This window comes from Sphaerodactylus townsendi, linkage group LG10 (assembly GCF_021028975.2).
Source record: "Sphaerodactylus townsendi isolate TG3544 linkage group LG10, MPM_Stown_v2.3, whole genome shotgun sequence".
Taxonomy (NCBI): Eukaryota; Metazoa; Chordata; class Lepidosauria; order Squamata; family Sphaerodactylidae; genus Sphaerodactylus; species Sphaerodactylus townsendi.
Genome location: NC_059434.1, coordinates 75,713,316 through 75,736,156, shown reverse-complemented (window position 1 = coordinate 75,736,156; position 22,841 = coordinate 75,713,316). Strand labels below are relative to the sequence as shown.

Below are 22,841 nucleotides of genomic sequence, written 5' to 3'. Positions count from 1 at the left end.
CCATAGGTTCGCCACCACGGGACTAGGGCATGAGCATAGCTAGGTCATACCTCTACAGGGAAACTAGGGAAAACAGCCTAGATTTTAATCAGGCACTCATGGCTATTGACGTCATTGAAAATCGTGATGTAGTCTTAGATCCAAATTTTGAGCCTAGGTCTTAAAGGGGGTTAAAGGGTTCCGCTTGTTGGTCCGCACTCCCAGGAGTTCGGGCCCCCAAGGTCTCCTGGGAAGTGTAGTTCCCACCATTCTGCTTTTTCTACACCAGGAAGTGTAGTTCCCACCAGGCTGCTTTAAACTAATGTAAGTGGGGGAGGGGCGGCCTGCAGGCACCATTTTGCCCCTGTACTCCTTTGATGTGACCCCACATGTCCCCGTGAGCACTCCGCCTCTGCTTGCAGTCCCTTTCAACTTCAGAAAAAAAGCTGGAATTGCAGGAACCATAAGGAGAGAACAGCCCATGGCGTTTAACAGGCTACAACGAGAAAGGGGGTAAAGTTACCTTCCTTACTGCAGACCTTTGAGTCATTCTTCCACCTAGGCCAGGGGTCTGCAACCTGTGGCTCTCCAGATGTTCATGGACTACAATTTCCATCAGCCAATTGGCCATGCTGGCAGGGGCTGATGGAAATTGTAGTCCATGAACATCTGGAGAGCCGCAGGTTGCAGACCTGTGACCTAGGCTCTGTTCCCAGAAATTATCTTTCCATAGGTTTGGAAGGGATTTCTGGAGCAGAGATAACCATGGAGAAATCTGTGCACCTTCTGTGTACCATCGTTTTGTACAAGTCATTATCCACCTCTCAGCCCCATCCTAGCAAGGCAATATGTTAGTCTGAGGTGTATCAAGAGGCTTGAGAGGTTTGTTAAGCCTTGATATAAACATTGCAGTGTTTCTCTCCCCTGTGTTTGACAGCTGCAAGCAAAAGTCTTTCTCTCCCTCGCTCCTGACATCAGCCCTTCTATCAAATGGTTCCTGGCTAATTGAATGTGCAATACTTGTGTGTCACCTACAGCTGTGAATTAATTGCAGATGGCTTATGCTCATGGCAACTTTGACAAGTTAAGCCTTTCCATTTGAACGGCGGAAAAACGGCTTTACTCCAGAGCCAATTAATCTGGGGCGGATAACTATGCAATGACTCACTTTGACTACCTACCAGTAAATCAGTACAAATCTTTCTACTGTTCCAAATCCTGTTGTCTTTAACTTCTACTGTTTTAGTTGGCATAGAGTGAAACGCCCCACCTCACCCCCTAGTCAAATTTAGATGTTGCTCACGAGGCCTGTTGCAAAGCTGCTTCTTTGGACAACGTTTGAATTTGGATGAGAGACACGTTTTGCGTCATTCTGGAATACTTTTACAATGAGTGAGAGATCCAATATCTCTCCAGTGGTTTGCTGGGATACAGGCAGCATTGTTCCAGTTTGCCTTTGCCAACAGAGATCTGGCATTTTCAAATGTACAAATATGAGAGAAGGCAGGGTTGAGAGTCCTGATCTATTTATTTTTTTGGCTGCTGACATCTTGCACAGCCTTAACTTTGCATCAGGACAGTTTGCTGCCATTTCTAGGAGTATGGGAAAGGCTACAGGCCCTGACCCTAACCGAGCGTTGCAGATATGGAATTTATCATTCGTGCATTCACTTCCTCTGTGTATTGGGACAAATGTCCCTTCCTTTTCCAATGTGGTGTAGTGGTTAATAGCTGATGGATTCTAATCTGGAGAACCAGGTTTGATTCCCCACTCCTCCACCTGAGTGGCTGGAGCTTATCTGGTGAACCAGATGTGTTTTTACACTCCTACATTCCTGCTAGTCAGGAGTCTGCAACCTGCGGCTCTCCAGATGTTCATGAACTACAATTCCCATCAGCCTCTCCCAGCATGGCCAATTGGTCATGCTGGCAGGGGCTGATAGGAATTACCAGTTCGCTCGCTATCTGGAGAGCCACAGATACAGACTAATGATATTACTCACGAGTGGATTTGGAACTCTCTCAGCCTCACCTGCCTCACAAGATGTCCGTTGTGGGGAAAGGAGCTTGTAAGCCACCTTGAGTCTTCTTAGAGGAAAAAAAGGCGGTATAAATCCTAAACTACTCCTTTTCCTCTTCTTCTTCTTCCTCTTCCTCTTCTCAGCTTCACAGTAAGAAGCATGGAGGTTTCTAAATACAGTGGAACCTCAATTGTCATTGCCTTCGGTTTTCATCGGTTTCGGTTTTCATTGATTTTTTCAGTGAAAATTTTGTCTCGGTTTTCATCGATTTGCAGTAAGGTGCAGGGGTTTGTGGAGAAAAATCACCCAGACAAAGCTGTTGCAGGCCGTGTCTGCAACTTGTTTAATGACAATGTCTTGCCCCATTTCAGACAAATCTTAAAGAGGCATCAGAAACAGACCTCTTTGGACAGCTTTCTGGTGAGACATTGGTCCACTGGCTCCGAAGCTGGTCCTAGATGTTATTGTTTGTTTACTTTGTTTTCAGCATTAAAGCACCGCTATGTTTATTCACCAAAAATGTGTTTTTGGTATGTTTTACAAGGTGCCCAGAACGGATTAATTGGATTTACATTGATTCCTATGGAAAAGTTTGCCTCGGTTTTCATCGGTTTCAGTTATCATCGATTCCTTTCGGATGGATTACCAACGAAAACCGAGGTTCCACCGTACCCTGTTTCTCCTAAAATAAGACATCCCTGAGAATAAGACCTAGTAGAGGTTTTGCTGAAGTGCTAAACATAAAACATCCCCCGAAAGTAAGACATAGCAAAGTTTTTGTTTGGAAGCATGACCGTCGAACAGAACACCAGAGCATGCAGCTGTGGAGCGGAAAAATAAGACATCCCCTGAAAATAAGACATAGCGCATCTTTGGGAGCAAAAATTAATATAAGACACTGTCTTATTTTCGGAGAAACACAGTATGCTTTTATAAATTCATGGGGAGGGGATCTGTGGTTATATCAGATCTGAATGAAATTTCCCAGATCCATGCTTCTGTGTGTGTGCTTGCTGTGGGACGCTTTTGGCAAGACCAGTTTGAAGTCAGCAGAGGAGTTATGCTGCTTGTGACTGGAGTCCATGTGGCAGTTTAAAATCATTTTCTTCTTTTGAAAATCTTCAGCGCAATGGAGTTGCTTAGCATATGTATTCCTTTTCCTGAATTTGGAAGTGGCTCTTGGCAGTTGTGTAGAGAGCACTTACTGGACCAGAGGCTCCTAGCTAGCCGCTTATCGACTTGTTCAGTGTGTCTCCAGGGAACCTTTTGTGTTTTACTTCCTGTTGTGATGGACTCCAAAGCCAGAACTTTGAGTCTTCCATCATTCATAATTGGTTGCTGAAACAATTAGTAAAACAGAATCCAGCTAAAGTTAAACTCTTGGGTGGTTCTGCTGCATCTCTACTTTGTGTTACACAAACAATTTTAAATGTTTCTTCTATATAAAGGCTGATTCCGCATGGGCCAAAAACAGCAGTGTGAAAACGGTGTGAAAACAGTATAAACCTTTTTACACCATTTAAAACCCTTTTACACCATTTTCACACTGTTTTCACACTGCTGTTTATGGCCCATGTGGAATCAGCCTTAGTATTTTTCTTTTAAAAAACCAACCTTATTGCTTGTTCCAGTATTTTATACATTTTTCTATATTGGGCTAAGGTGAAAACTGGGATTTGTGCCATTAGGTTGTACCTTTAGGTTTTTTCCCCTTAACATCACTTAACAAAATATAGTCATTTTTAATTAATGTGTGTGTGTGTTTTTTTTTTAAAAAAAAACTTGCTTTTGAATTGAGCTTGCAGGGTTTATTTGCAAATTATAGAATGTGGCACTTTCAGATTTATTGTCTTGATAGAACTGTAAACCTCAGGTCTCCTCAATTACCAATTCTGGTAAGAGAATAACAGCTGTGACCTTTTGAAAACATTTGCTGTGTTCCTAGAGTACAGTGTATGCCTTTTATTGTTGGGTTTCACGGAATGTTTCTGGCGGCTGCCTGTGTTGTCCAGAGGGTATGCGCTCATGCATGCATGCACACCTCTTTGGAGGTAGGGCCATTGCTCAGTGAGATAATCTGAGTTGCTTGTGGCTGCCCCAGGGTTCAATACATGGCATTTCCAGTCAACAAATAAAATCGTGTCTGTGGTGGTGTGAAAGGCCTCTGCCTGAGACCGTGGATAGCCAGTCGGAGCACATAGTACACCTTGCTAGGCCAATGTCTTAACTCAGTATATGGCAGCTTCATGTGTTCATGTGGAAATGCTGAACCACTTTGTATGCATCTGTTGTCATAGAAAGTAAATAGGCATGTTGGATTATAGCGAGATCCAAAACAAGCTGTGAAGTACCTTTTGCTAAGAATAACCTAAATGACAAAATATGAAGATGATGAAGAAGAAGAGGAAGAAGAGGAAGAGTTTGGATTTATATACCCTCTTTCTCTCCTGTAGGAGACTCAAAGGGGCTTACAATCTCCTTGCCCTTCCCCCCTCACAATAAACACCCTGTGAGGTAGGTGGGGCTGAGAGAGCTCCGAGAAGCTGTGACTAGCCCAAGGTCACCCAGCTGGCGTGTGTGGGAGTGTACAGGCTAATCTGAATTCCCCAGATAAGAATCAAACCCAGTTCTCCCAGATTAGATACACGAGCTCTTAACCTCCTACGCCACTGCGTATGGTCACAAAATCCTAGTTTGGGGCAAGAAACTAGACTGCACTTTTAGTGTCAAATCAAACTGAGCTGAGTTCTGAATTGGGAAGTCATCTAAGCATCTTTTTAAAAACTACCAGATTTTTTAAAACTTCAGATTGGAGCCGGGGGGGGGGGGGGGGGGTTTAGACCCACATTTTTTTCCCTCATTGGAACTTGCTGCCTTCTAGTTGTTGTTTTGGTTTGCTTTTCTTAAAGGGTCAATTATAACGATTCTAGCACGGTGTGTGTGTGCGCCCGTTTCAGTTGGTAAAACCATACATATGTTGAAGGGTTAAACTCTCCATGTATGCTGGGGGGTGGCTGTAATTTCAAGTTAATAGAGTAGAGTCTCTATAGGTAAGTGGAAATAGAGAGTGTTTTCTGGTTACAAAGATTGTCATGCTGAGATACTTCTGTTCTTGGAAACTGAGCTTGTGAGTATGAATCAGATAGAAATGCAAAGAAAGAGAGACTTGTTCCACAGTATAGTTTTGTAGTGCTTTCGGTGGTCGTTTGTTCTCAGACATGGGATTCCTTTCCACTGAATTGTAATTTTCTTGAATAAAGGTGTTTCTTTAATTTAGGACCATCTGGCAATCCCAGGTAACAAGGGAAGATTTTTTTTTAATCTAGCTTTTTAAAAACTTGGCCTTGATTTTTGTTACTGGGCACAGTTTGACATGGCAGCGGATTAGAATACTTTGTGAGAAGCTGTTGATCCTTCATGTGTAAAAGGAAATTTGCACTGACTGGAAAGGAGGAAGGGGGAAAAAGACTTAAGAACCAGCAGGAAAGAACTTGAGCACCACTTAGAAGAGATGACAGGAAAACCACTTCATGAAGCAGTGATGTCAGCAACCGTGAAGGTTGGAGGACGGACCGGTATGAGTCTTAGTGAGTGACAAATAATCCCAGAAATATAGCAAACCATCTTCTGGTTTCTTGCCTTGAAAGTCATCTTGGACTTGACGGCAGATGTAAAAGAAATGAAAAAAAGGCTTATTTCCCTTATTGCAGTACACTTTAGGAAGTAATTCGTCTTGGTAATTGGCTTGAACTGAATGGCACAAAAATAATGCAGGCAGTCTCCTGGTTGTGGTGTATATGCCCAAATAAGCCTGGCAGTGATTCCCCATGACATTGGTGCCTCTGTTGATTTTTTCCATCAGTTTTCCTATATATTTGATCTTTTATTTGTATAAAGAAAAGTTGTTGTAGAGAGCCAGCGTGGTGTGCGAGTTAAGAGCAGGTGGATTCTAATCTGGAGAACTGGGTTCGATTTCCCACTCCTCCACCTGAGTGGCGGAGGCTTATCTGGTGAACTAGAGGTGTTGCCGCACTCCTACATTCCTGCTGGGTGACCCGCGGCTAATCACAGTTCCTTGGAACTCTCTCAGCCCCACCTACCTCACAGGGTGTTTGTTGTGAGGGGGGAAGGGCAAGGAGATTGTAAGCCCCTTTGAGTCTCCTGCAGGAGAGAAAGGGGGGATATAAATCCAAACTCTTCTTATTATTATTAAAGTATTCGTTTCAAACTTTTCCCAGTGCAAAGGTATGAATCACTTTGATTTGCCTTCCATGCATGCTTATATGGATCTATTCACTGTGTTTGGCAGCTGTCTACCCTGTGCAAATCCCATCTTGACCTTAATTACCCAGGCAGTTCCGTGATCTGCTGAAGGTTCTTGATATCTGAAGGACATCTAATGTCAATTCTTGACTTGTTTTGTACCAGAGAGCAAAATGCTGGGTGACCCGCGGCTAATCACAGTTCCTTGGAACTCTCTCAGCCCCACCTACCTCACAAGGTGTCTGTTGTGGGGAGGGGAAGGGAAAGGAGCTTTTGGCCACTGAGCGTCCTTACAGGAGAGAAAGGTAGGATGTAAATCCAAACTTCTCCTCCCCTTTCCTCCTCATCATAATCAGCCTGATGACATTACAGCAACAGTGTGCAATGTGGTTTTGATTACTTTTGTGCTGCATATGAGTCCATAAAAGAGAGCCATTGCCACTGATATGTCTTGAAAGCACCTCTTCTTGGATTAATCTTTCCTATTGAGGTGGTGTGTAATAGCTTTATCCTTTTTTAAATCATCCCTACTTCTTGGACACAAATTGATAGAGTGGGCTGCCATGATAGTCTACATTTCAGCTGCTCTATTGCTTGAATTCTTACAAAATGTCAATAGGCCACTACTGTGTGCCCATGATTATATGCAGAAGATACCTTGGGAGATGGTGGAGTGGGGTTTATGTTGTAATGATTTAAATGCATAGTTCTCACTGTATTTTTCTGTGCAGTTCACATGGGGGGATGAATGTGTGAACAAGTCAAGAGTTTTTGCAACTTACTTGTGTCTCAAATACTAAAATGTGTCTGTCTTGAAAGAGTTACAAGACTGTTTCTAAATGGCAGTTGTGTGCATACTTGTTCTTGAACATTTAGTGCGAAAAGGGCCTTGAATGTATATTTAAACAACTTTAAACATATCCTGAGAGACCAATTTTTACAAGCTTTTAGTACAAAGCTGTTCAATAGCCCCATTCCACTATTCCACTTAAGCCCACTGAAATCAATGATTTACTCATATTTTATTTTGCATTTGATTTAGCCACAGTGTCCAGCCATCCTTTTTTCAGGCATCTTAATTTCTAGAATTACTTAATTTGTTACTAAGCAAACGTGCTGCATTGTGCATATTGTTGTTTTGTTGTACACCGCCCTGAGCCCTTCAGGGGTAGGGTGGTCTATCAAATCGAATTATTATTATTATTATTATTATTATTATTATTATTATTATTATTATTATTATTAGTAGTAGTAGTAGTAGTAGTAGTAGTAGTAATAATAAATCAAGAAGTGGGTTTTTTTTAATTCTGCACACAATACAATCAATGTGAGTGAAATCCAGAGCATGTGCACACTCTTTGGCCCCTTCCACACATGCAGAATAATTCACTTTCAATCCACTTTCACAGTTATTTGCAAGTGAATGTTGCTATTCTGTGCAGCTGCCAAGTGCATTGAAAGTGGATTGAAAGTGCATTCTTCTTCTTCTTCTTCTTCTTCTTCTTCTTCTTCTTCTTCTTCTTCTTCTTCTTCAAGATATCAGGAATTATGGTTGTCAAATATATGCTTTTAAAATATCAGAACAATCACCTAGATCTACCTGCATTTTTATGAAAAAATATAAAGCGTTAATGTTAGTGTAGGCTAGTGGGAAACACTGTAGACAAAAATGTTTTGTGACAAAGCTATAAAAATCTCTCAAATGGCTCCATCATCACATGTATGAAAACAACACATTTTATGTATCACTGTCCGACAATCCTAGAGAGCTCCACATAAAATTAAAGTTCCTCTTTTTGTGTGTGCGCTTACATATGCATGCAAACAGACACTGACACAACACCTTTTATGAGAAACAGCTGTCAGTCCCTGTGGGAATCTCCTATTTAAATAGCATTATGGACTTAACATTGTAAATGAAAGCCCGTTATTCTGTTGTTTATAATCGATCCTTTATTTACACAGCTAATTATGTGGCAGGTTAATATGAAAGTTGAGAATAGAGTGTATATGTGGTGTTGGAAGGGAGGTGTCAGAATAGCTCAGCAATAATATATAGAGGCAAAGAAGTGCAGGTTTTAAATACGTAAACAGAAGGAAGAGAAAAAAAGCTACTTTGCTGTATGTGCTTTTCTAGGTGACTCCCACTGGACTCTGGGCATGCTTTTTCTCTTTGCTCTTCCTCTGGGTACAGCTGCCGGTCCCCCCACCCTTTCACACTGGCAATAAAATATTAACAAAGCCGGCCACTAGAAGAGGCTGGATGAAACATCTCCCCTGGCATGTTTTCTTGTGTTTTCGACAAACTCTCTGCACGGTCCTTTGCACAAGTCAAAAATCGCCGAAGGGACAGATGTTGCCAATTCCAAACGTACGAGAAGGAGGTGGGGGGGAGACGCACAGCAGACATTGCTAAGCAACCATGTACTTGAGGGAGCGTTTTTTAGGAGCTCAGCCAAGGGAGTTCTGCCTGGGAGCGCTCGCTGGCTTCTCATGGCTCAGTGCGAGGAAAGAGATTAAAAAAGTTCTTTCCTGTCGGGGCCGCCGCCGCAGTCTTCAGTGCAAAAGACGCTAACCTTGTTGACAGCTGACAGGGGAATGTATGAAAACAGGAAACCTCTTTTGCCATGTAGGGAGGCGCTAAGACATGTTCACGGAGGTAAGTGGCGTCCGTCCCCCCCTCCAGCTTCCGCGCATACGCACACATACGCACACCAAATCCAGTTTGGCCTTCGCAGCTCAGGGTATTTACTTGGAGGGGAGGGGCCTGGCTGGGAAAGCAAGACAGGTTGCAGGTGCTGGGGGGTCATTGAAAGGGAGTTGAGGGGCCAGATGTCTCCTTTCCCGTGCTGGCTATAAATAACCAATGGAAGGACTGCTTGTTCAGAGGGCTGTCTCGCTAAAGCAAACAGGTACTAGTGAACTCCCCTGCATGTGTGGCTCGTAAACAAGGATGGCTTCAGCGGCCAAAGCAAAGCCGTGCCCCCACTTCCCTCCCCTGCCAAAGCAGCTTGACGGATAATTGACAAGCTGTGACATATTCCTTTGGCGTCAGTCAGCCTGGATTTTATTAGCAGCAACATTTCCTAAATGCTCTAGGAAGGAAAAAAAAATTGCAAGCTCATAACTCTAGTTCTGGCAAAAGGGAACTGCTACCTGGTAAAGTGACTCCAAGGCTCTCCTTCCTGGAGCCGGAGATAAGGTAGCTATTCATCTGAAAAGAAGAAAAAAGAATTCTGTAGAACTCCATGGAAAACTTTGTGTTTTTTTAGCAGTTCTACATACTTCTCGTTTGCTGGATTGACTTACAGAGCTTTGAAATAAAAGGATTGGCACAGTTTGTATTTTAAATTTTGCATCAGTTTTTTTTTTTTTTGCTAGGTACTTTAGAATCGGCTAGTCAGGGAGTAAAGGCAACAATGTTTTTCTATTGGTCAAACTCATAAAAGCGATAAGATTATGCTAAATTTCATTCCAGGTATGTACGACTCCTGAAGTAGCCCTCTCTTCTGAAAGCATTGGGTCTATCTTGTGATATAAAGCAAGAGGGAGACAGTGTTAATTTCAGGTTGTTGGGAATGCCTTTGCATTGTTTCGGATTTGTTCTTTGGTAGACAAGGGGTGACACCCTCAGATAGGACAGAGATGGAGTTGATGGGAATCCTAGAAAATGTTTTAAAACAGGTTGGCGATGCCCTACTATATGTGCAATTTTCTAGTCCATTACTGTAATTAACTAAAGTCAGACACCACAGGCAAGATTTCATTGCAAAATTGGACTGATTTTTGTTTGCTAAGGGGGCCTTTCTGTGCATGTTGCTTACATCCTGTTCAGTTTTTACCTTCCTGGGAGAAGTCTCAATCCATTAAGACCCCTAAGTGGATGCATGATGCCCACCCACCCTTTAGTCACAAGAGGAAATTGTCAGGGGGATTTTGCACACTCAGTTGCTACAATCCAAGGCTTGATAAGAGAAGACTGCTTGCGCTCCATTCCTGCCAAATTTCAAGAAATAATAACAGCCAAACAGGGCCTTAGAACAGTGCACCCACCTCTGTACCAATACCACTCCAAAAGGGAATTATTTTGCGTTAGAGACGTCTCACAACAGCACCCTCCGTGACATTGCGGCTGTTCACACCAGCCCTCTCGACAGTGAATAAGTTTGCCCCAGAAAGTCACTTTTGTGGTTGATTTTCAGAATCTTTTTGTCTTTTATTTCACGTCATATCTATAATCCTGTCCATGCTGTATGATGCTGTAGAAAAATTAAGTTAGGGTTACATTTTTTCCTTGGGCTGGATTAATTATCAACTAGAGAAGCCTAGCGGCTCATGCTGGAGGTTCCTCAGAAGCTTACGAAATGTTGCTCAATTAGAAGATTTATAATGGTGGACAAATTTCCCTGGTTGACAGTTGTTCCTACTGAGCTTGGCTCGCCACCTGCAGCTGCAGAGGGAAGATAAGGTGAGTTCCAGCGTTGGTTTTCAAACTATACAGAATAATGGTGATATCCAACAGGTCTGGCAGGTACCTGTGAATGTGGATTAAATGTTTGCTCAGAATCCTGTGCAAAGAACAGGGATTCCATGGGCAGTAAGACCAGTTGGATGTGAATAGATTCCCCCCCCCCCCCAAAAAAAAAAAATCTTTGAAGAGCAATTGCTTGGCTAATGCACTAATTAGTTACAGTTAATCCTCTGTTTACTTAAACCTTAGTGCCCATTGTATTTTTGACCTTTGGGGGATAACATTACAGGCAGAATATTCAGCCTTTGTATGGGAAATTTATTTCCGCCCTGGGGGTTGCTCAGCTCTGCTTAATTTTTCATTTTCCCTTTTTTTTATGTCTGTCATTTACTAGGCAAATAAAATGCTGCTTGATAAATTATTCACTTGTTTCCTATCTTTAAGTACTTGGTCTTCCACTAGCAGTTAAATATAATGCATGCAGGCTTTTTTTCTTTCTGTTTTCTCTCTCTCTTTTTTTTCCTTTTGTAAACTTATCTCCAGCTGCAGGAGGTATTTCTTTTATCCATTTGTTGTTAAAACAAACAAACAAACGTATGTGCAAAAAATTATACAGGCCCATCTGGTGGAGTAAAGGAATGGTTCAAAACCCTGTTCTAGTGAACTAGAGATGTGAAAGAATTAGCTTTTTAAAAACACCCTTGTTGATTGCATTTGAAAATATTGTCAGCAGAGTTGAAAAAGTCCTCTTAGTAGGAGTATGGCTCCTTCTCACCATTTCCTTCCATGCAGATGTACTAAATGTTCTTATCTATGGCACCACATGGATTTTATTTGAATATATTGTACGCTGTAGGGCTAATGCCCCGTTATGCAGTTTTAAGAGGCAACTTGAAATCCTGACTTCCTGTACACAAGTTTCATCTGAAAGATGCAGGTGACTTTAACGTTATTTGGAAGGACTCAGCGGTAGTGTTCTTGCTTTGCATAAGAAAGGGCAAGGGTTCAATGTACATCTTTAGAATTAGGTGATTTTAATGATCTTTGTCTGAGACCCTGCAGATAGCAGGTGCCAGCAGTGTAGATGGTCAATGTATTGCCGAAGGCTTTCACGGCCGGAATCACGGGTGTTGTGTGGTTCAATCACAGAATCTCTGATCCTCTGAAGTTGCCAGCCACAGATGCAGGCATAATGTCAGGAGAAAACGCTACTAGAACACAGCCATACAGCCAGGAAACCACACAATATCCCAGAGTAGATAGTATTTATCTGGTTAGACCAGGGGTAGGGTAACCTGCAGCTCTAGAGCCGCATGCGGCTCTTCTGCCCTTGCACTGTGGCTCCACGAGCCGAGCCGCCGGCCCCATCCATGTGCTTCTCAGAATGAGCGGAGTAAAAGGTAAAAAAAACCCAATATATATAGTGTTATCTTTATTTTAAATGTTAAAAATTATTTGCAGCTCCAAGTGTTTTCTTTTCCCGTGGAAAACGGGTCCAAATGGCTCTTTGAGTTTTAAAGGTTCCCTACCCCTGGGTTAGACCAATTGATTGACTCTATGTAAGGCATAGGTGTCAAACTCGCGGCCCCCCAGATGTTATGGGCTACAGCTCCCATCATCCCCTGCCAGCAATGTGCTGGCAGGGTTGGGGGGGGGGGGGGTTGGGGGGGGGGGGGGGTGGGGGGGGGGGGGGGTGGGGGGGGGGGGGGGTGGGGGGGGGGGGGGGTGGGGGGGGGGGGGGGTGGGGGGGGGGGGGGGTGGGGGGGGGGGGGGGTGGGGGGGGGGGGGGGTGGGGGGGGGGGGGGGTGGGGGGGGGGGGGGGTGGGGGGGGGGGGGGGTGGGGGGGGGGGGGGGTGGGGGGGGGGGGGGGTGGGGGGGGGGGGGGGTGGGGGGGGGGGGGGGTGGGGGGGGGGGGGGGTGGGGGGGGGGGGGGGTGGGGGGGGGGGGGGGTGGGGGGGGGGGGGGGTGGGGGGGGGGGGGGGTGGGGGGGGGGGGGGGTGGGGGGGGGGGGGGGTGGGGGGGGGGGGGGGTGGGGGGGGGGGGGGGTGGGGGGGGGGGGGGGTGGGGGGGGGGGGGGGTGGGGGGGGGGGGGGGTGGGGGGGGGGGGGGGTGGGGGGGGGGGGGGGTGGGGGGGGGGGGGGGTGGGGGGGGGGGGGGGTGGGGGGGGGGGGGGGTGGGGGGGGGGGGGGGTGGGGGGGGGGGGGGGTGGGGGGGGGGGGGGGTGGGGGGGGGGGGGGGTGGGGGGGGGGGGGGGTGGGGGGGGGGGGGGGTGGGGGGGGGGGGGGGTGGGGGGGGGGGGGGGTGGGGGGGGGGGGGGGTGGGGGGGGGGGGGGGTGGGGGGGGGGGGGGGTGGGGGGGGGGGGGGGTGGGGGGGGGGGGGGGTGGGGGGGGGGGGGGGTGGGGGGGGGGGGGGGTGGGGGGGGGGGGGGGTGGGGGGGGGGGGGGGTGGGGGGGGGGGGGGGTGGGGGGGGGGGGGGGTGGGGGGGGGGGGGGGTGGGGGGGGGGGGGGGTGGGGGGGGGGGGGGGTGGGGGGGGGGGGGGGTGGGGGGGGGGGGGGGTGGGGGGGGGGGGGGGTGGGGGGGGGGGGGGGTGGGGGGGGGGGGGGGTGGGGGGGGGGGGGGGTGGGGGGGGGGGGGGGTGGGGGGGGGGGGGGGTGGGGGGGGGGGGGGGTGGGGGGGGGGGGGGGTGGGGGGGGGGGGGGGTGGGGGGGGGGGGGGGTGGGGGGGGGGGGGGGTGGGGGGGGGGGGGGGTGGGGGGGGGGGGGGGTGGGGGGGGGGGGGGGTGGGGGGGGGGGGGGGTGGGGGGGGGGGGGGGTGGGGGGGGGGGGGGGTGGGGGGGGGGGGGGGTGGGGGGGGGGGGGGGTGGGGGGGGGGGGGGGTGGGGGGGGGGGGGGGTGGGGGGGGGGGGGGGTGGGGGGGGGGGGGGGTGGGGGGGGGGGGGGGTGGGGGGGGGGGGGGGTGGGGGGGGGGGGGGGTGGGGGGGGGGGGGGGTGGGGGGGGGGGGGGGTGGGGGGGGGGGGGGGTGGGGGGGGGGGGGGGTGGGGGGGGGGGGGGGTGGGGGGGGGGGGGGGTGGGGGGGGGGGGGGGTGGGGGGGGGGGGGGGTGGGGGGGGGGGGGGGTGGGGGGGGGGGGGGGTGGGGGGGGGGGGGGGTGGGGGGGGGGGGGGGTGGGGGGGGGGGGGGGTGGGGGGGGGGGGGGGTGGGGGGGGGGGGGGGTGGGGGGGGGGGGGGGTGGGGGGGGGGGGGGGTGGGGGGGGGGGGGGGTGGGGGGGGGGGGGGGTGGGGGGGGGGGGGGGTGGGGGGGGGGGGGGGTGGGGGGGGGGGGGGGTGGGGGGGGGGGGGGGTGGGGGGGGGGGGGGGTGGGGGGGGGGGGGGGTGGGGGGGGGGGGGGGTGGGGGGGGGGGGGGGTGGGGGGGGGGGGGGGTGGGGGGGGGGGGGGGTGGGGGGGGGGGGGGGTGGGGGGGGGGGGGGGTGGGGGGGGGGGGGGGTGGGGGGGGGGGGGGGTGGGGGGGGGGGGGGGTGGGGGGGGGGGGGGGTGGGGGGGGGGGGGGGTGGGGGGGGGGGGGGGTGGGGGGGGGGGGGGGTGGGGGGGGGGGGGGGTGGGGGGGGGGGGGGGTGGGGGGGGGGGGGGGTGGGGGGGGGGGGGGGTGGGGGGGGGGGGGGGTGGGGGGGGGGGGGGGTGGGGGGGGGGGGGGGTGGGGGGGGGGGGGGGTGGGGGGGGGGGGGGGTGGGGGGGGGGGGGGGTGGGGGGGGGGGGGGGTGGGGGGGGGGGGGGGTGGGGGGGGGGGGGGGTGGGGGGGGGGGGGGGTGGGGGGGGGGGGGGGTGGGGGGGGGGGGGGGTGGGGGGGGGGGGGGGTGGGGGGGGGGGGGGGTGGGGGGGGGGGGGGGTGGGGGGGGGGGGGGGTGGGGGGGGGGGGGGGTGGGGGGGGGGGGGGGTGGGGGGGGGGGGGGGTGGGGGGGGGGGGGGGTGGGGGGGGGGGGGGGTGGGGGGGGGGGGGGGTGGGGGGGGGGGGGGGTGGGGGGGGGGGGGGGTGGGGGGGGGGGGGGGTGGGGGGGGGGGGGGGTGGGGGGGGGGGGGGGTGGGGGGGGGGGGGGGTGGGGGGGGGGGGGGGTGGGGGGGGGGGGGGGTGGGGGGGGGGGGGGGTGGGGGGGGGGGGGGGTGGGGGGGGGGGGGGGTGGGGGGGGGGGGGGGTGGGGGGGGGGGGGGGTGGGGGGGGGGGGGGGTGGGGGGGGGGGGGGGTGGGGGGGGGGGGGGGTGGGGGGGGGGGGGGGTGGGGGGGGGGGGGGGTGGGGGGGGGGGGGGGTGGGGGGGGGGGGGGGTGGGGGGGGGGGGGGGTGGGGGGGGGGGGGGGTGGGGGGGGGGGGGGGTGGGGGGGGGGGGGGGTGGGGGGGGGGGGGGGTGGGGGGGGGGGGGGGTGGGGGGGGGGGGGGGTGGGGGGGGGGGGGGGTGGGGGGGGGGGGGGGTGGGGGGGGGGGGGGGTGGGGGGGGGGGGGGGTGGGGGGGGGGGGGGGTGGGGGGGGGGGGGGGTGGGGGGGGGGGGGGGTGGGGGGGGGGGGGGGTGGGGGGGGGGGGGGGTGGGGGGGGGGGGGGGTGGGGGGGGGGGGGGGTGGGGGGGGGGGGGGGTGGGGGGGGGGGGGGGTGGGGGGGGGGGGGGGTGGGGGGGGGGGGGGGTGGGGGGGGGGGGGGGTGGGGGGGGGGGGGGGTGGGGGGGGGGGGGGGTGGGGGGGGGGGGGGGTGGGGGGGGGGGGGGGTGGGGGGGGGGGGGGGTGGGGGGGGGGGGGGGTGGGGGGGGGGGGGGGTGGGGGGGGGGGGGGGTGGGGGGGGGGGGGGGTGGGGGGGGGGGGGGGTGGGGGGGGGGGGGGGTGGGGGGGGGGGGGGGTGGGGGGGGGGGGGGGTGGGGGGGGGGGGGGGTGGGGGGGGGGGGGGGTGGGGGGGGGGGGGGGTGGGGGGGGGGGGGGGTGGGGGGGGGGGGGGGTGGGGGGGGGGGGGGGTGGGGGGGGGGGGGGGTGGGGGGGGGGGGGGGTGGGGGGGGGGGGGGGTGGGGGGGGGGGGGGGTGGGGGGGGGGGGGGGTGGGGGGGGGGGGGGGTGGGGGGGGGGGGGGGTGGGGGGGGGGGGGGGTGGGGGGGGGGGGGGGTGGGGGGGGGGGGGGGTGGGGGGGGGGGGGGGTGGGGGGGGGGGGGGGTGGGGGGGGGGGGGGGTGGGGGGGGGGGGGGGTGGGGGGGGGGGGGGGTGGGGGGGGGGGGGGGTGGGGGGGGGGGGGGGTGGGGGGGGGGGGGGGTGGGGGGGGGGGGGGGTGGGGGGGGGGGGGGGTGGGGGGGGGGGGGGGTGGGGGGGGGGGGGGGTGGGGGGGGGGGGGGGTGGGGGGGGGGGGGGGTGGGGGGGGGGGGGGGTGGGGGGGGGGGGGGGTGGGGGGGGGGGGGGGTGGGGGGGGGGGGGGGTGGGGGGGGGGGGGGGTGGGGGGGGGGGGGGGTGGGGGGGGGGGGGGGTGGGGGGGGGGGGGGGTGGGGGGGGGGGGGGGTGGGGGGGGGGGGGGGTGGGGGGGGGGGGGGGTGGGGGGGGGGGGGGGTGGGGGGGGGGGGGGGTGGGGGGGGGGGGGGGTGGGGGGGGGGGGGGGTGGGGGGGGGGGGGGGTGGGGGGGGGGGGGGGTGGGGGGGGGGGGGGGTGGGGGGGGGGGGGGGTGGGGGGGGGGGGGGGTGGGGGGGGGGGGGGGTGGGGGGGGGGGGGGGTGGGGGGGGGGGGGGGTGGGGGGGGGGGGGGGTGGGGGGGGGGGGGGGTGGGGGGGGGGGGGGGTGGGGGGGGGGGGGGGTGGGGGGGGGGGGGGGTGGGGGGGGGGGGGGGTGGGGGGGGGGGGGGGTGGGGGGGGGGGGGGGTGGGGGGGGGGGGGGGTGGGGGGGGGGGGGGGTGGGGGGGGGGGGGGGTGGGGGGGGGGGGGGGTGGGGGGGGGGGGGGGTGGGGGGGGGGGGGGGTGGGGGGGGGGGGGGGTGGGGGGGGGGGGGGGTGGGGGGGGGGGGGGGTGGGGGGGGGGGGGGGTGGGGGGGGGGGGGGGTGGGGGGGGGGGGGGGTGGGGGGGGGGGGGGGTGGGGGGGGGGGGGGGTGGGGGGGGGGGGGGGTGGGGGGGGGGGGGGGTGGGGGGGGGGGGGGGTGGGGGGGGGGGGGGGTGGGGGGGGGGGGGGGTGGGGGGGGGGGGGGGTGGGGGGGGGGGGGGGTGGGGGGGGGGGGGGGTGGGGGGGGGGGGGGGTGGGGGGGGGGGGGGGTGGGGGGGGGGGGGGGTGGGGGGGGGGGGGGGTGGGGGGGGGGGGGGGTGGGGGGGGGGGGGGGTGGGGGGGGGGGGGGGTGGGGGGGGGGGGGGGTGGGGGGGGGGGGGGGTGGGGGGGGGGGGGGGTGGGGGGGGGGGGGGGTGGGGGGGGGGGGGGGTGGGGGGGGGGGGGGGTGGGGGGGGGGGGGGGTGGGGGGGGGGGGGGGTGGGGGGGGGGGGGGGTGGGGGGGGGGGGGGGTGGGGGGGGGGGGGGGTGGGGGGGGGGGGGGGTGGGGGGGGGGGGGGGTGGGGGGGGGGGGGGGTGGGGGGGGGGGGGGGTGGGGGGGGGGGGGGGTGGGGGGGGGGGGGGGTGGGGGGGGGGGGGGGTGGGGGGGGGGGGGGGTGGGGGGGGGGGGGGGTGGGGGGGGGGGGGGGTGGGGGGGGGGGGGGGTGGGGGGGGGGGGGGGTGGGGGGGGGGGGGGGTGGGGGGGGGGGGGGGTGGGGGGGGGGGGGGGTGGGGGGGGGGGGGGGTGGGGGGGGGGGGGGGTGGGGGGGGGGGGGGGTGGGGGGGGGGGGGGGTGGGGGGGGGGGGGGGTGGGGGGGGGGGGGGGTGGGGGGGGGGGGGGGTGGGGGGGGGGGGGGGTGGGGGGGGGGGGGGGTGGGGGGGGGGGGGGGTGGGGGGGGGGGGGGGTGGGGGGGGGGGGGGGTGGGGGGGGGGGGGGGTGGGGGGGGGGGGGGGTGGGGGGGGGGGGGGGTGGGGGGGGGGGGGGGTGGGGGGGGGGGGGGGTGGGGGGGGGGGGGGGTGGGGGGGGGGGGGGGTGGGGGGGGGGGGGGGTGGGGGGGGGGGGGGGTGGGGGGGGGGGGGGGTGGGGGGGGGGGGGGGTGGGGGGGGGGGGGGGTGGGGGGGGGGGGGGGTGGGGGGGGGGGGGGGTGGGGGGGGGGGGGGGTGGGGGGGGGGGGGGGTGGGGGGGGGGGGGGGTGGGGGGGGGGGGGGGTGGGGGGGGGGGGGGGTGGGGGGGGGGGGGGGTGGGGGGGGGGGGGGGTGGGGGGGGGGGGGGGTGGGGGGGGGGGGGGGTGGGGGGGGGGGGGGGTGGGGGGGGGGGGGGGTGGGGGGGGGGGGGGGTGGGGGGGGGGGGGGGTGGGGGGGGGGGGGGGTGGGGGGGGGGGGGGGTGGGGGGGGGGGGGGGTGGGGGGGGGGGGGGGTGGGGGGGGGGGGGGGTGGGGGGGGGGGGGGGTGGGGGGGGGGGGGGGTGGGGGGGGGGGGGGGTGGGGGGGGGGGGGGGTGGGGGGGGGGGGGGGTGGGGGGGGGGGGGGGTGGGGGGGGGGGGGGGTGGGGGGGGGGGGGGGTGGGGGGGGGGGGGGGTGGGGGGGGGGGGGGGTGGGGGGGGGGGGGGGTGGGGGGGGGGGGGGGTGGGGGGGGGGGGGGGTGGGGGGGGGGGGGGGTGGGGGGGGGGGGGGGTGGGGGGGGGGGGGGGTGGGGGGGGGGGGGGGTGGGGGGGGGGGGGGGTGGGGGGGGGGGGGGGTGGGGGGGGGGGGGGGTGGGGGGGGGGGGGGGTGGGGGGGGGGGGGGGTGGGGGGGGGGGGGGGTGGGGGGGGGGGGGGGTGGGGGGGGGGGGGGGTGGGGGGGGGGGGGGGTGGGGGGGGGGGGGGGTGGGGGGGGGGGGGGGTGGGGGGGGGGGGGGGTGGGGGGGGGGGGGGGTGGGGGGGGGGGGGGGTGGGGGGGGGGGGGGGTGGGGGGGGGGGGGGGTGGGGGGGGGGGGGGGTGGGGGGGGGGGGGGGTGGGGGGGGGGGGGGGTGGGGGGGGGGGGGGGTGGGGGGGGGGGGGGGTGGGGGGGGGGGGGGGTGGGGGGGGGGGGGGGTGGGGGGGGGGGGGGGTGGGGGGGGGGGGGGGTGGGGGGGGGGGGGGGTGGGGGGGGGGGGGGGTGGGGGGGGGGGGGGGTGGGGGGGGGGGGGGGTGGGGGGGGGGGGGGGTGGGGGGGGGGGGGGGTGGGGGGGGGGGGGGGTGGGGGGGGGGGGGGGTGGGGGGGGGGGGGGGTGGGGGGGGGGGGGGGTGGGGGGGGGGGGGGGTGGGGGGGGGGGGGGGTGGGGGGGGGGGGGGGTGGGGGGGGGGGGGGGTGGGGGGGGGGGGGGGTGGGGGGGGGGGGGGGTGGGGGGGGGGGGGGGTGGGGGGGGGGGGGGGTGGGGGGGGGGGGGGGTGGGGGGGGGGGGGGGTGGGGGGGGGGGGGGGTGGGGGGGGGGGGGGGTGGGGGGGGGGGGGGGTGGGGGGGGGGGGGGGTGGGGGGGGGGGGGGGTGGGGGGGGGGGGGGGTGGGGGGGGGGGGGGGTGGGGGGGGGGGGGGGTGGGGGGGGGGGGGGGTGGGGGGGGGGGGGGGTGGGGGGGGGGGGGGGTGGGGGGGGGGGGGGGTGGGGGGGGGGGGGGGTGGGGGGGGGGGGGGGTGGGGGGGGGGGGGGGTGGGGGGGGGGGGGGGTGGGGGGGGGGGGGGGTGGGGGGGGGGGGGGGTGGGGGGGGGGGGGGGTGGGGGGGGGGGGGGGTGGGGGGGGGGGGGGGTGGGGGGGGGGGGGGGTGGGGGGGGGGGGGGGTGGGGGGGGGGGGGGGTGGGGGGGGGGGGGGGTGGGGGGGGGGGGGGGTGGGGGGGGGGGGGGGTGGGGGGGGGGGGGGGTGGGGGGGGGGGGGGGTGGGGGGGGGGGGGGGTGGGGGGGGGGGGGGGTGGGGGGGGGGGGGGGTGGGGGGGGGGGGGGGTGGGGGGGGGGGGGGGTGGGGGGGGGGGGGGGTGGGGGGGGGGGGGGGTGGGGGGGGGGGGGGGTGGGGGGGGGGGGGGGTGGGGGGGGGGGGGGGTGGGGGGGGGGGGGGGTGGGGGGGGGGGGGGGTGGGGGGGGGGGGGGGTGGGGGGGGGGGGGGGTGGGGGGGGGGGGGGGTGGGGGGGGGGGGGGGTGGGGGGGGGGGGGGGTGGGGGGGGGGGGGGGTGGGGGGGGGGGGGGGTGGGGGGGGGGGGGGGTGGGGGGGGGGGGGGGTGGGGGGGGGGGGGGGTGGGGGGGGGGGGGGGTGGGGGGGGGGGGGGGTGGGGGGGGGGGGGGGTGGGGGGGGGGGGGGGTGGGGGGGGGGGGGGGTGGGGGGGGGGGGGGGTGGGGGGGGGGGGGGGTGGGGGGGGGGGGGGGTGGGGGGGGGGGGGGGTGGGGGGGGGGGGGGGTGGGGGGGGGGGGGGGTGGGGGGGGGGGGGGGTGGGGGGGGGGGGGGGTGGGGGGGGGGGGGGGTGGGGGGGGGGGGGGGTGGGGGGGGGGGGGGGTGGGGGGGGGGGGGGGTGGGGGGGGGGGGGGGTGGGGGGGGGGGGGGGTGGGGGGGGGGGGGGGTGGGGGGGGGGGGGGGTGGGGGGGGGGGGGGGTGGGGGGGGGGGGGGGTGGGGGGGGGGGGGGGTGGGGGGGGGGGGGGGTGGGGGGGGGGGGGGGTGGGGGGGGGGGGGGGTGGGGGGGGGGGGGGGTGGGGGGGGGGGGGGGTGGGGGGGGGGGGGGGTGGGGGGGGGGGGGGGTGGGGGGGGGGGGGGGTGGGGGGGGGGGGGGGTGGGGGGGGGGGGGGGTGGGGGGGGGGGGGGGTGGGGGGGGGGGGGGGTGGGGGGGGGGGGGGGTGGGGGGGGGGGGGGGTGGGGGGGGGGGGGGGTGGGGGGGGGGGGGGGTGGGGGGGGGGGGGGGTGGGGGGGGGGGGGGGTGGGGGGGGGGGGGGGTGGGGGGGGGGGGGGGTGGGGGGGGGGGGGGGTGGGGGGGGGGGGGGGTGGGGGGGGGGGGGGGTGGGGGGGGGGGGGGGTGGGGGGGGGGGGGGGTGGGGGGGGGGGGGGGTGGGGGGGGGGGGGGGTGGGGGGGGGGGGGGGTGGGGGGGGGGGGGGGTGGGGGGGGGGGGGGGTGGGGGGGGGGGGGGGTGGGGGGGGGGGGGGGTGGGGGGGGGGGGGGGTGGGGGGGGGGGGGGGTGGGGGGGGGGGGGGGTGGGGGGGGGGGGGGGTGGGGGGGGGGGGGGGTGGGGGGGGGGGGGGGTGGGGGGGGGGGGGGGTGGGGGGGGGGGGGGGTGGGGGGGGGGGGGGGTGGGGGGGGGGGGGGGTGGGGGGGGGGGGGGGTGGGGGGGGGGGGGGGTGGGGGGGGGGGGGGGTGGGGGGGGGGGGGGGTGGGGGGGGGGGGGGGTGGGGGGGGGGGGGGGTGGGGGGGGGGGGGGGTGGGGGGGGGGGGGGGTGGGGGGGGGGGGGGGTGGGGGGGGGGGGGGGTGGGGGGGGGGGGGGGTGGGGGGGGGGGGGGGTGGGGGGGGGGGGGGGTGGGGGGGGGGGGGGGTGGGGGGGGGGGGGGGTGGGGGGGGGGGGGGGTGGGGGGGGGGGGGGGTGGGGGGGGGGGGGGGTGGGGGGGGGGGGGGGTGGGGGGGGGGGGGGGTGGGGGGGGGGGGGGGTGGGGGGGGGGGGGGGTGGGGGGGGGGGGGGGTGGGGGGGGGGGGGGGTGGGGGGGGGGGGGGGTGGGGGGGGGGGGGGGTGGGGGGGGGGGGGGGTGGGGGGGGGGGGGGGTGGGGGGGGGGGGGGGTGGGGGGGGGGGGGGGTGGGGGGGGGGGGGGGTGGGGGGGGGGGGGGGTGGGGGGGGGGGGGGGTGGGGGGGGGGGGGGGTGGGGGGGGGGGGGGGTGGGGGGGGGGGGGGGTGGGGGGGGGGGGGGGTGGGGGGGGGGGGGGGTGGGGGGGGGGGGGGGTGGGGGGGGGGGGGGGTGGGGGGGGGGGGGGGTGGGGGGGGGGGGGGGTGGGGGGGGGGGGGGGTGGGGGGGGGGGGGGGTGGGGGGGGGGGGGGGTGGGGGGGGGGGGGGGTGGGGGGGGGGGGGGGTGGGGGGGGGGGGGGGTGGGGGGGGGGGGGGGTGGGGGGGGGGGGGGGTGGGGGGGGGGGGGGGTGGGGGGGGGGGGGGGTGGGGGGGGGGGGGGGTGGGGGGGGGGGGGGGTGGGGGGGGGGGGGGGTGGGGGGGGGGGGGGGTGGGGGGGGGGGGGGGTGGGGGGGGGGGGGGGTGGGGGGGGGGGGGGGTGGGGGGGGGGGGGGGTGGGGGGGGGGGGGGGTGGGGGGGGGGGGGGGTGGGGGGGGGGGGGGGTGGGGGGGGGGGGGGGTGGGGGGGGGGGGGGGTGGGGGGGGGGGGGGGTGGGGGGGGGGGGGGGTGGGGGGGGGGGGGGGTGGGGGGGGGGGGGGGTGGGGGGGGGGGGGGGTGGGGGGGGGGGGGGGTGGGGGGGGGGGGGGGTGGGGGGGGGGGGGGGTGGGGGGGGGGGGGGGTGGGGGGGGGGGGGGGTGGGGGGGGGGGGGGGTGGGGGGGGGGGGGGGTGGGGGGGGGGGGGGGTGGGGGGGGGGGGGGGTGGGGGGGGGGGGGGGTGGGGGGGGGGGGGGGTGGGGGGGGGGGGGGGTGGGGGGGGGGGGGGGTGGGGGGGGGGGGGGGTGGGGGGGGGGGGGGGTGGGGGGGGGGGGGGGTGGGGGGGGGGGGGGGTGGGGGGGGGGGGGGGTGGGGGGGGGGGGGGGTGGGGGGGGGGGGGGGTGGGGGGGGGGGGGGGTGGGGGGGGGGGGGGGTGGGGGGGGGGGGGGGTGGGGGGGGGGGGGGGTGGGGGGGGGGGGGGGTGGGGGGGGGGGGGGGTGGGGGGGGGGGGGGGTGGGGGGGGGGGGGGGTGGGGGGGGGGGGGGGTGGGGGGGGGGGGGGGTGGGGGGGGGGGGGGGTGGGGGGGGGGGGGGGTGGGGGGGGGGGGGGGTGGGGGGGGGGGGGGGTGGGGGGGGGGGGGGGTGGGGGGGGGGGGGGGTGGGGGGGGGGGGGGGTGGGGGGGGGGGGGGGTGGGGGGGGGGGGGGGTGGGGGGGGGGGGGGGTGGGGGGGGGGGGGGGTGGGGGGGGGGGG

General features: G+C 66.0%; 1 protein-coding gene across 2 annotated transcripts in view; it reads left to right on the top strand.

The window, feature by feature from the left end:
* Positions 1-22,841, top strand: part of LOC125439822 (AF4/FMR2 family member 1-like) — a 118,748-nt gene that overhangs the window by 74,177 nt on the left and 21,730 nt on the right. The gene's annotated exons all lie outside the window — the stretch shown is intronic.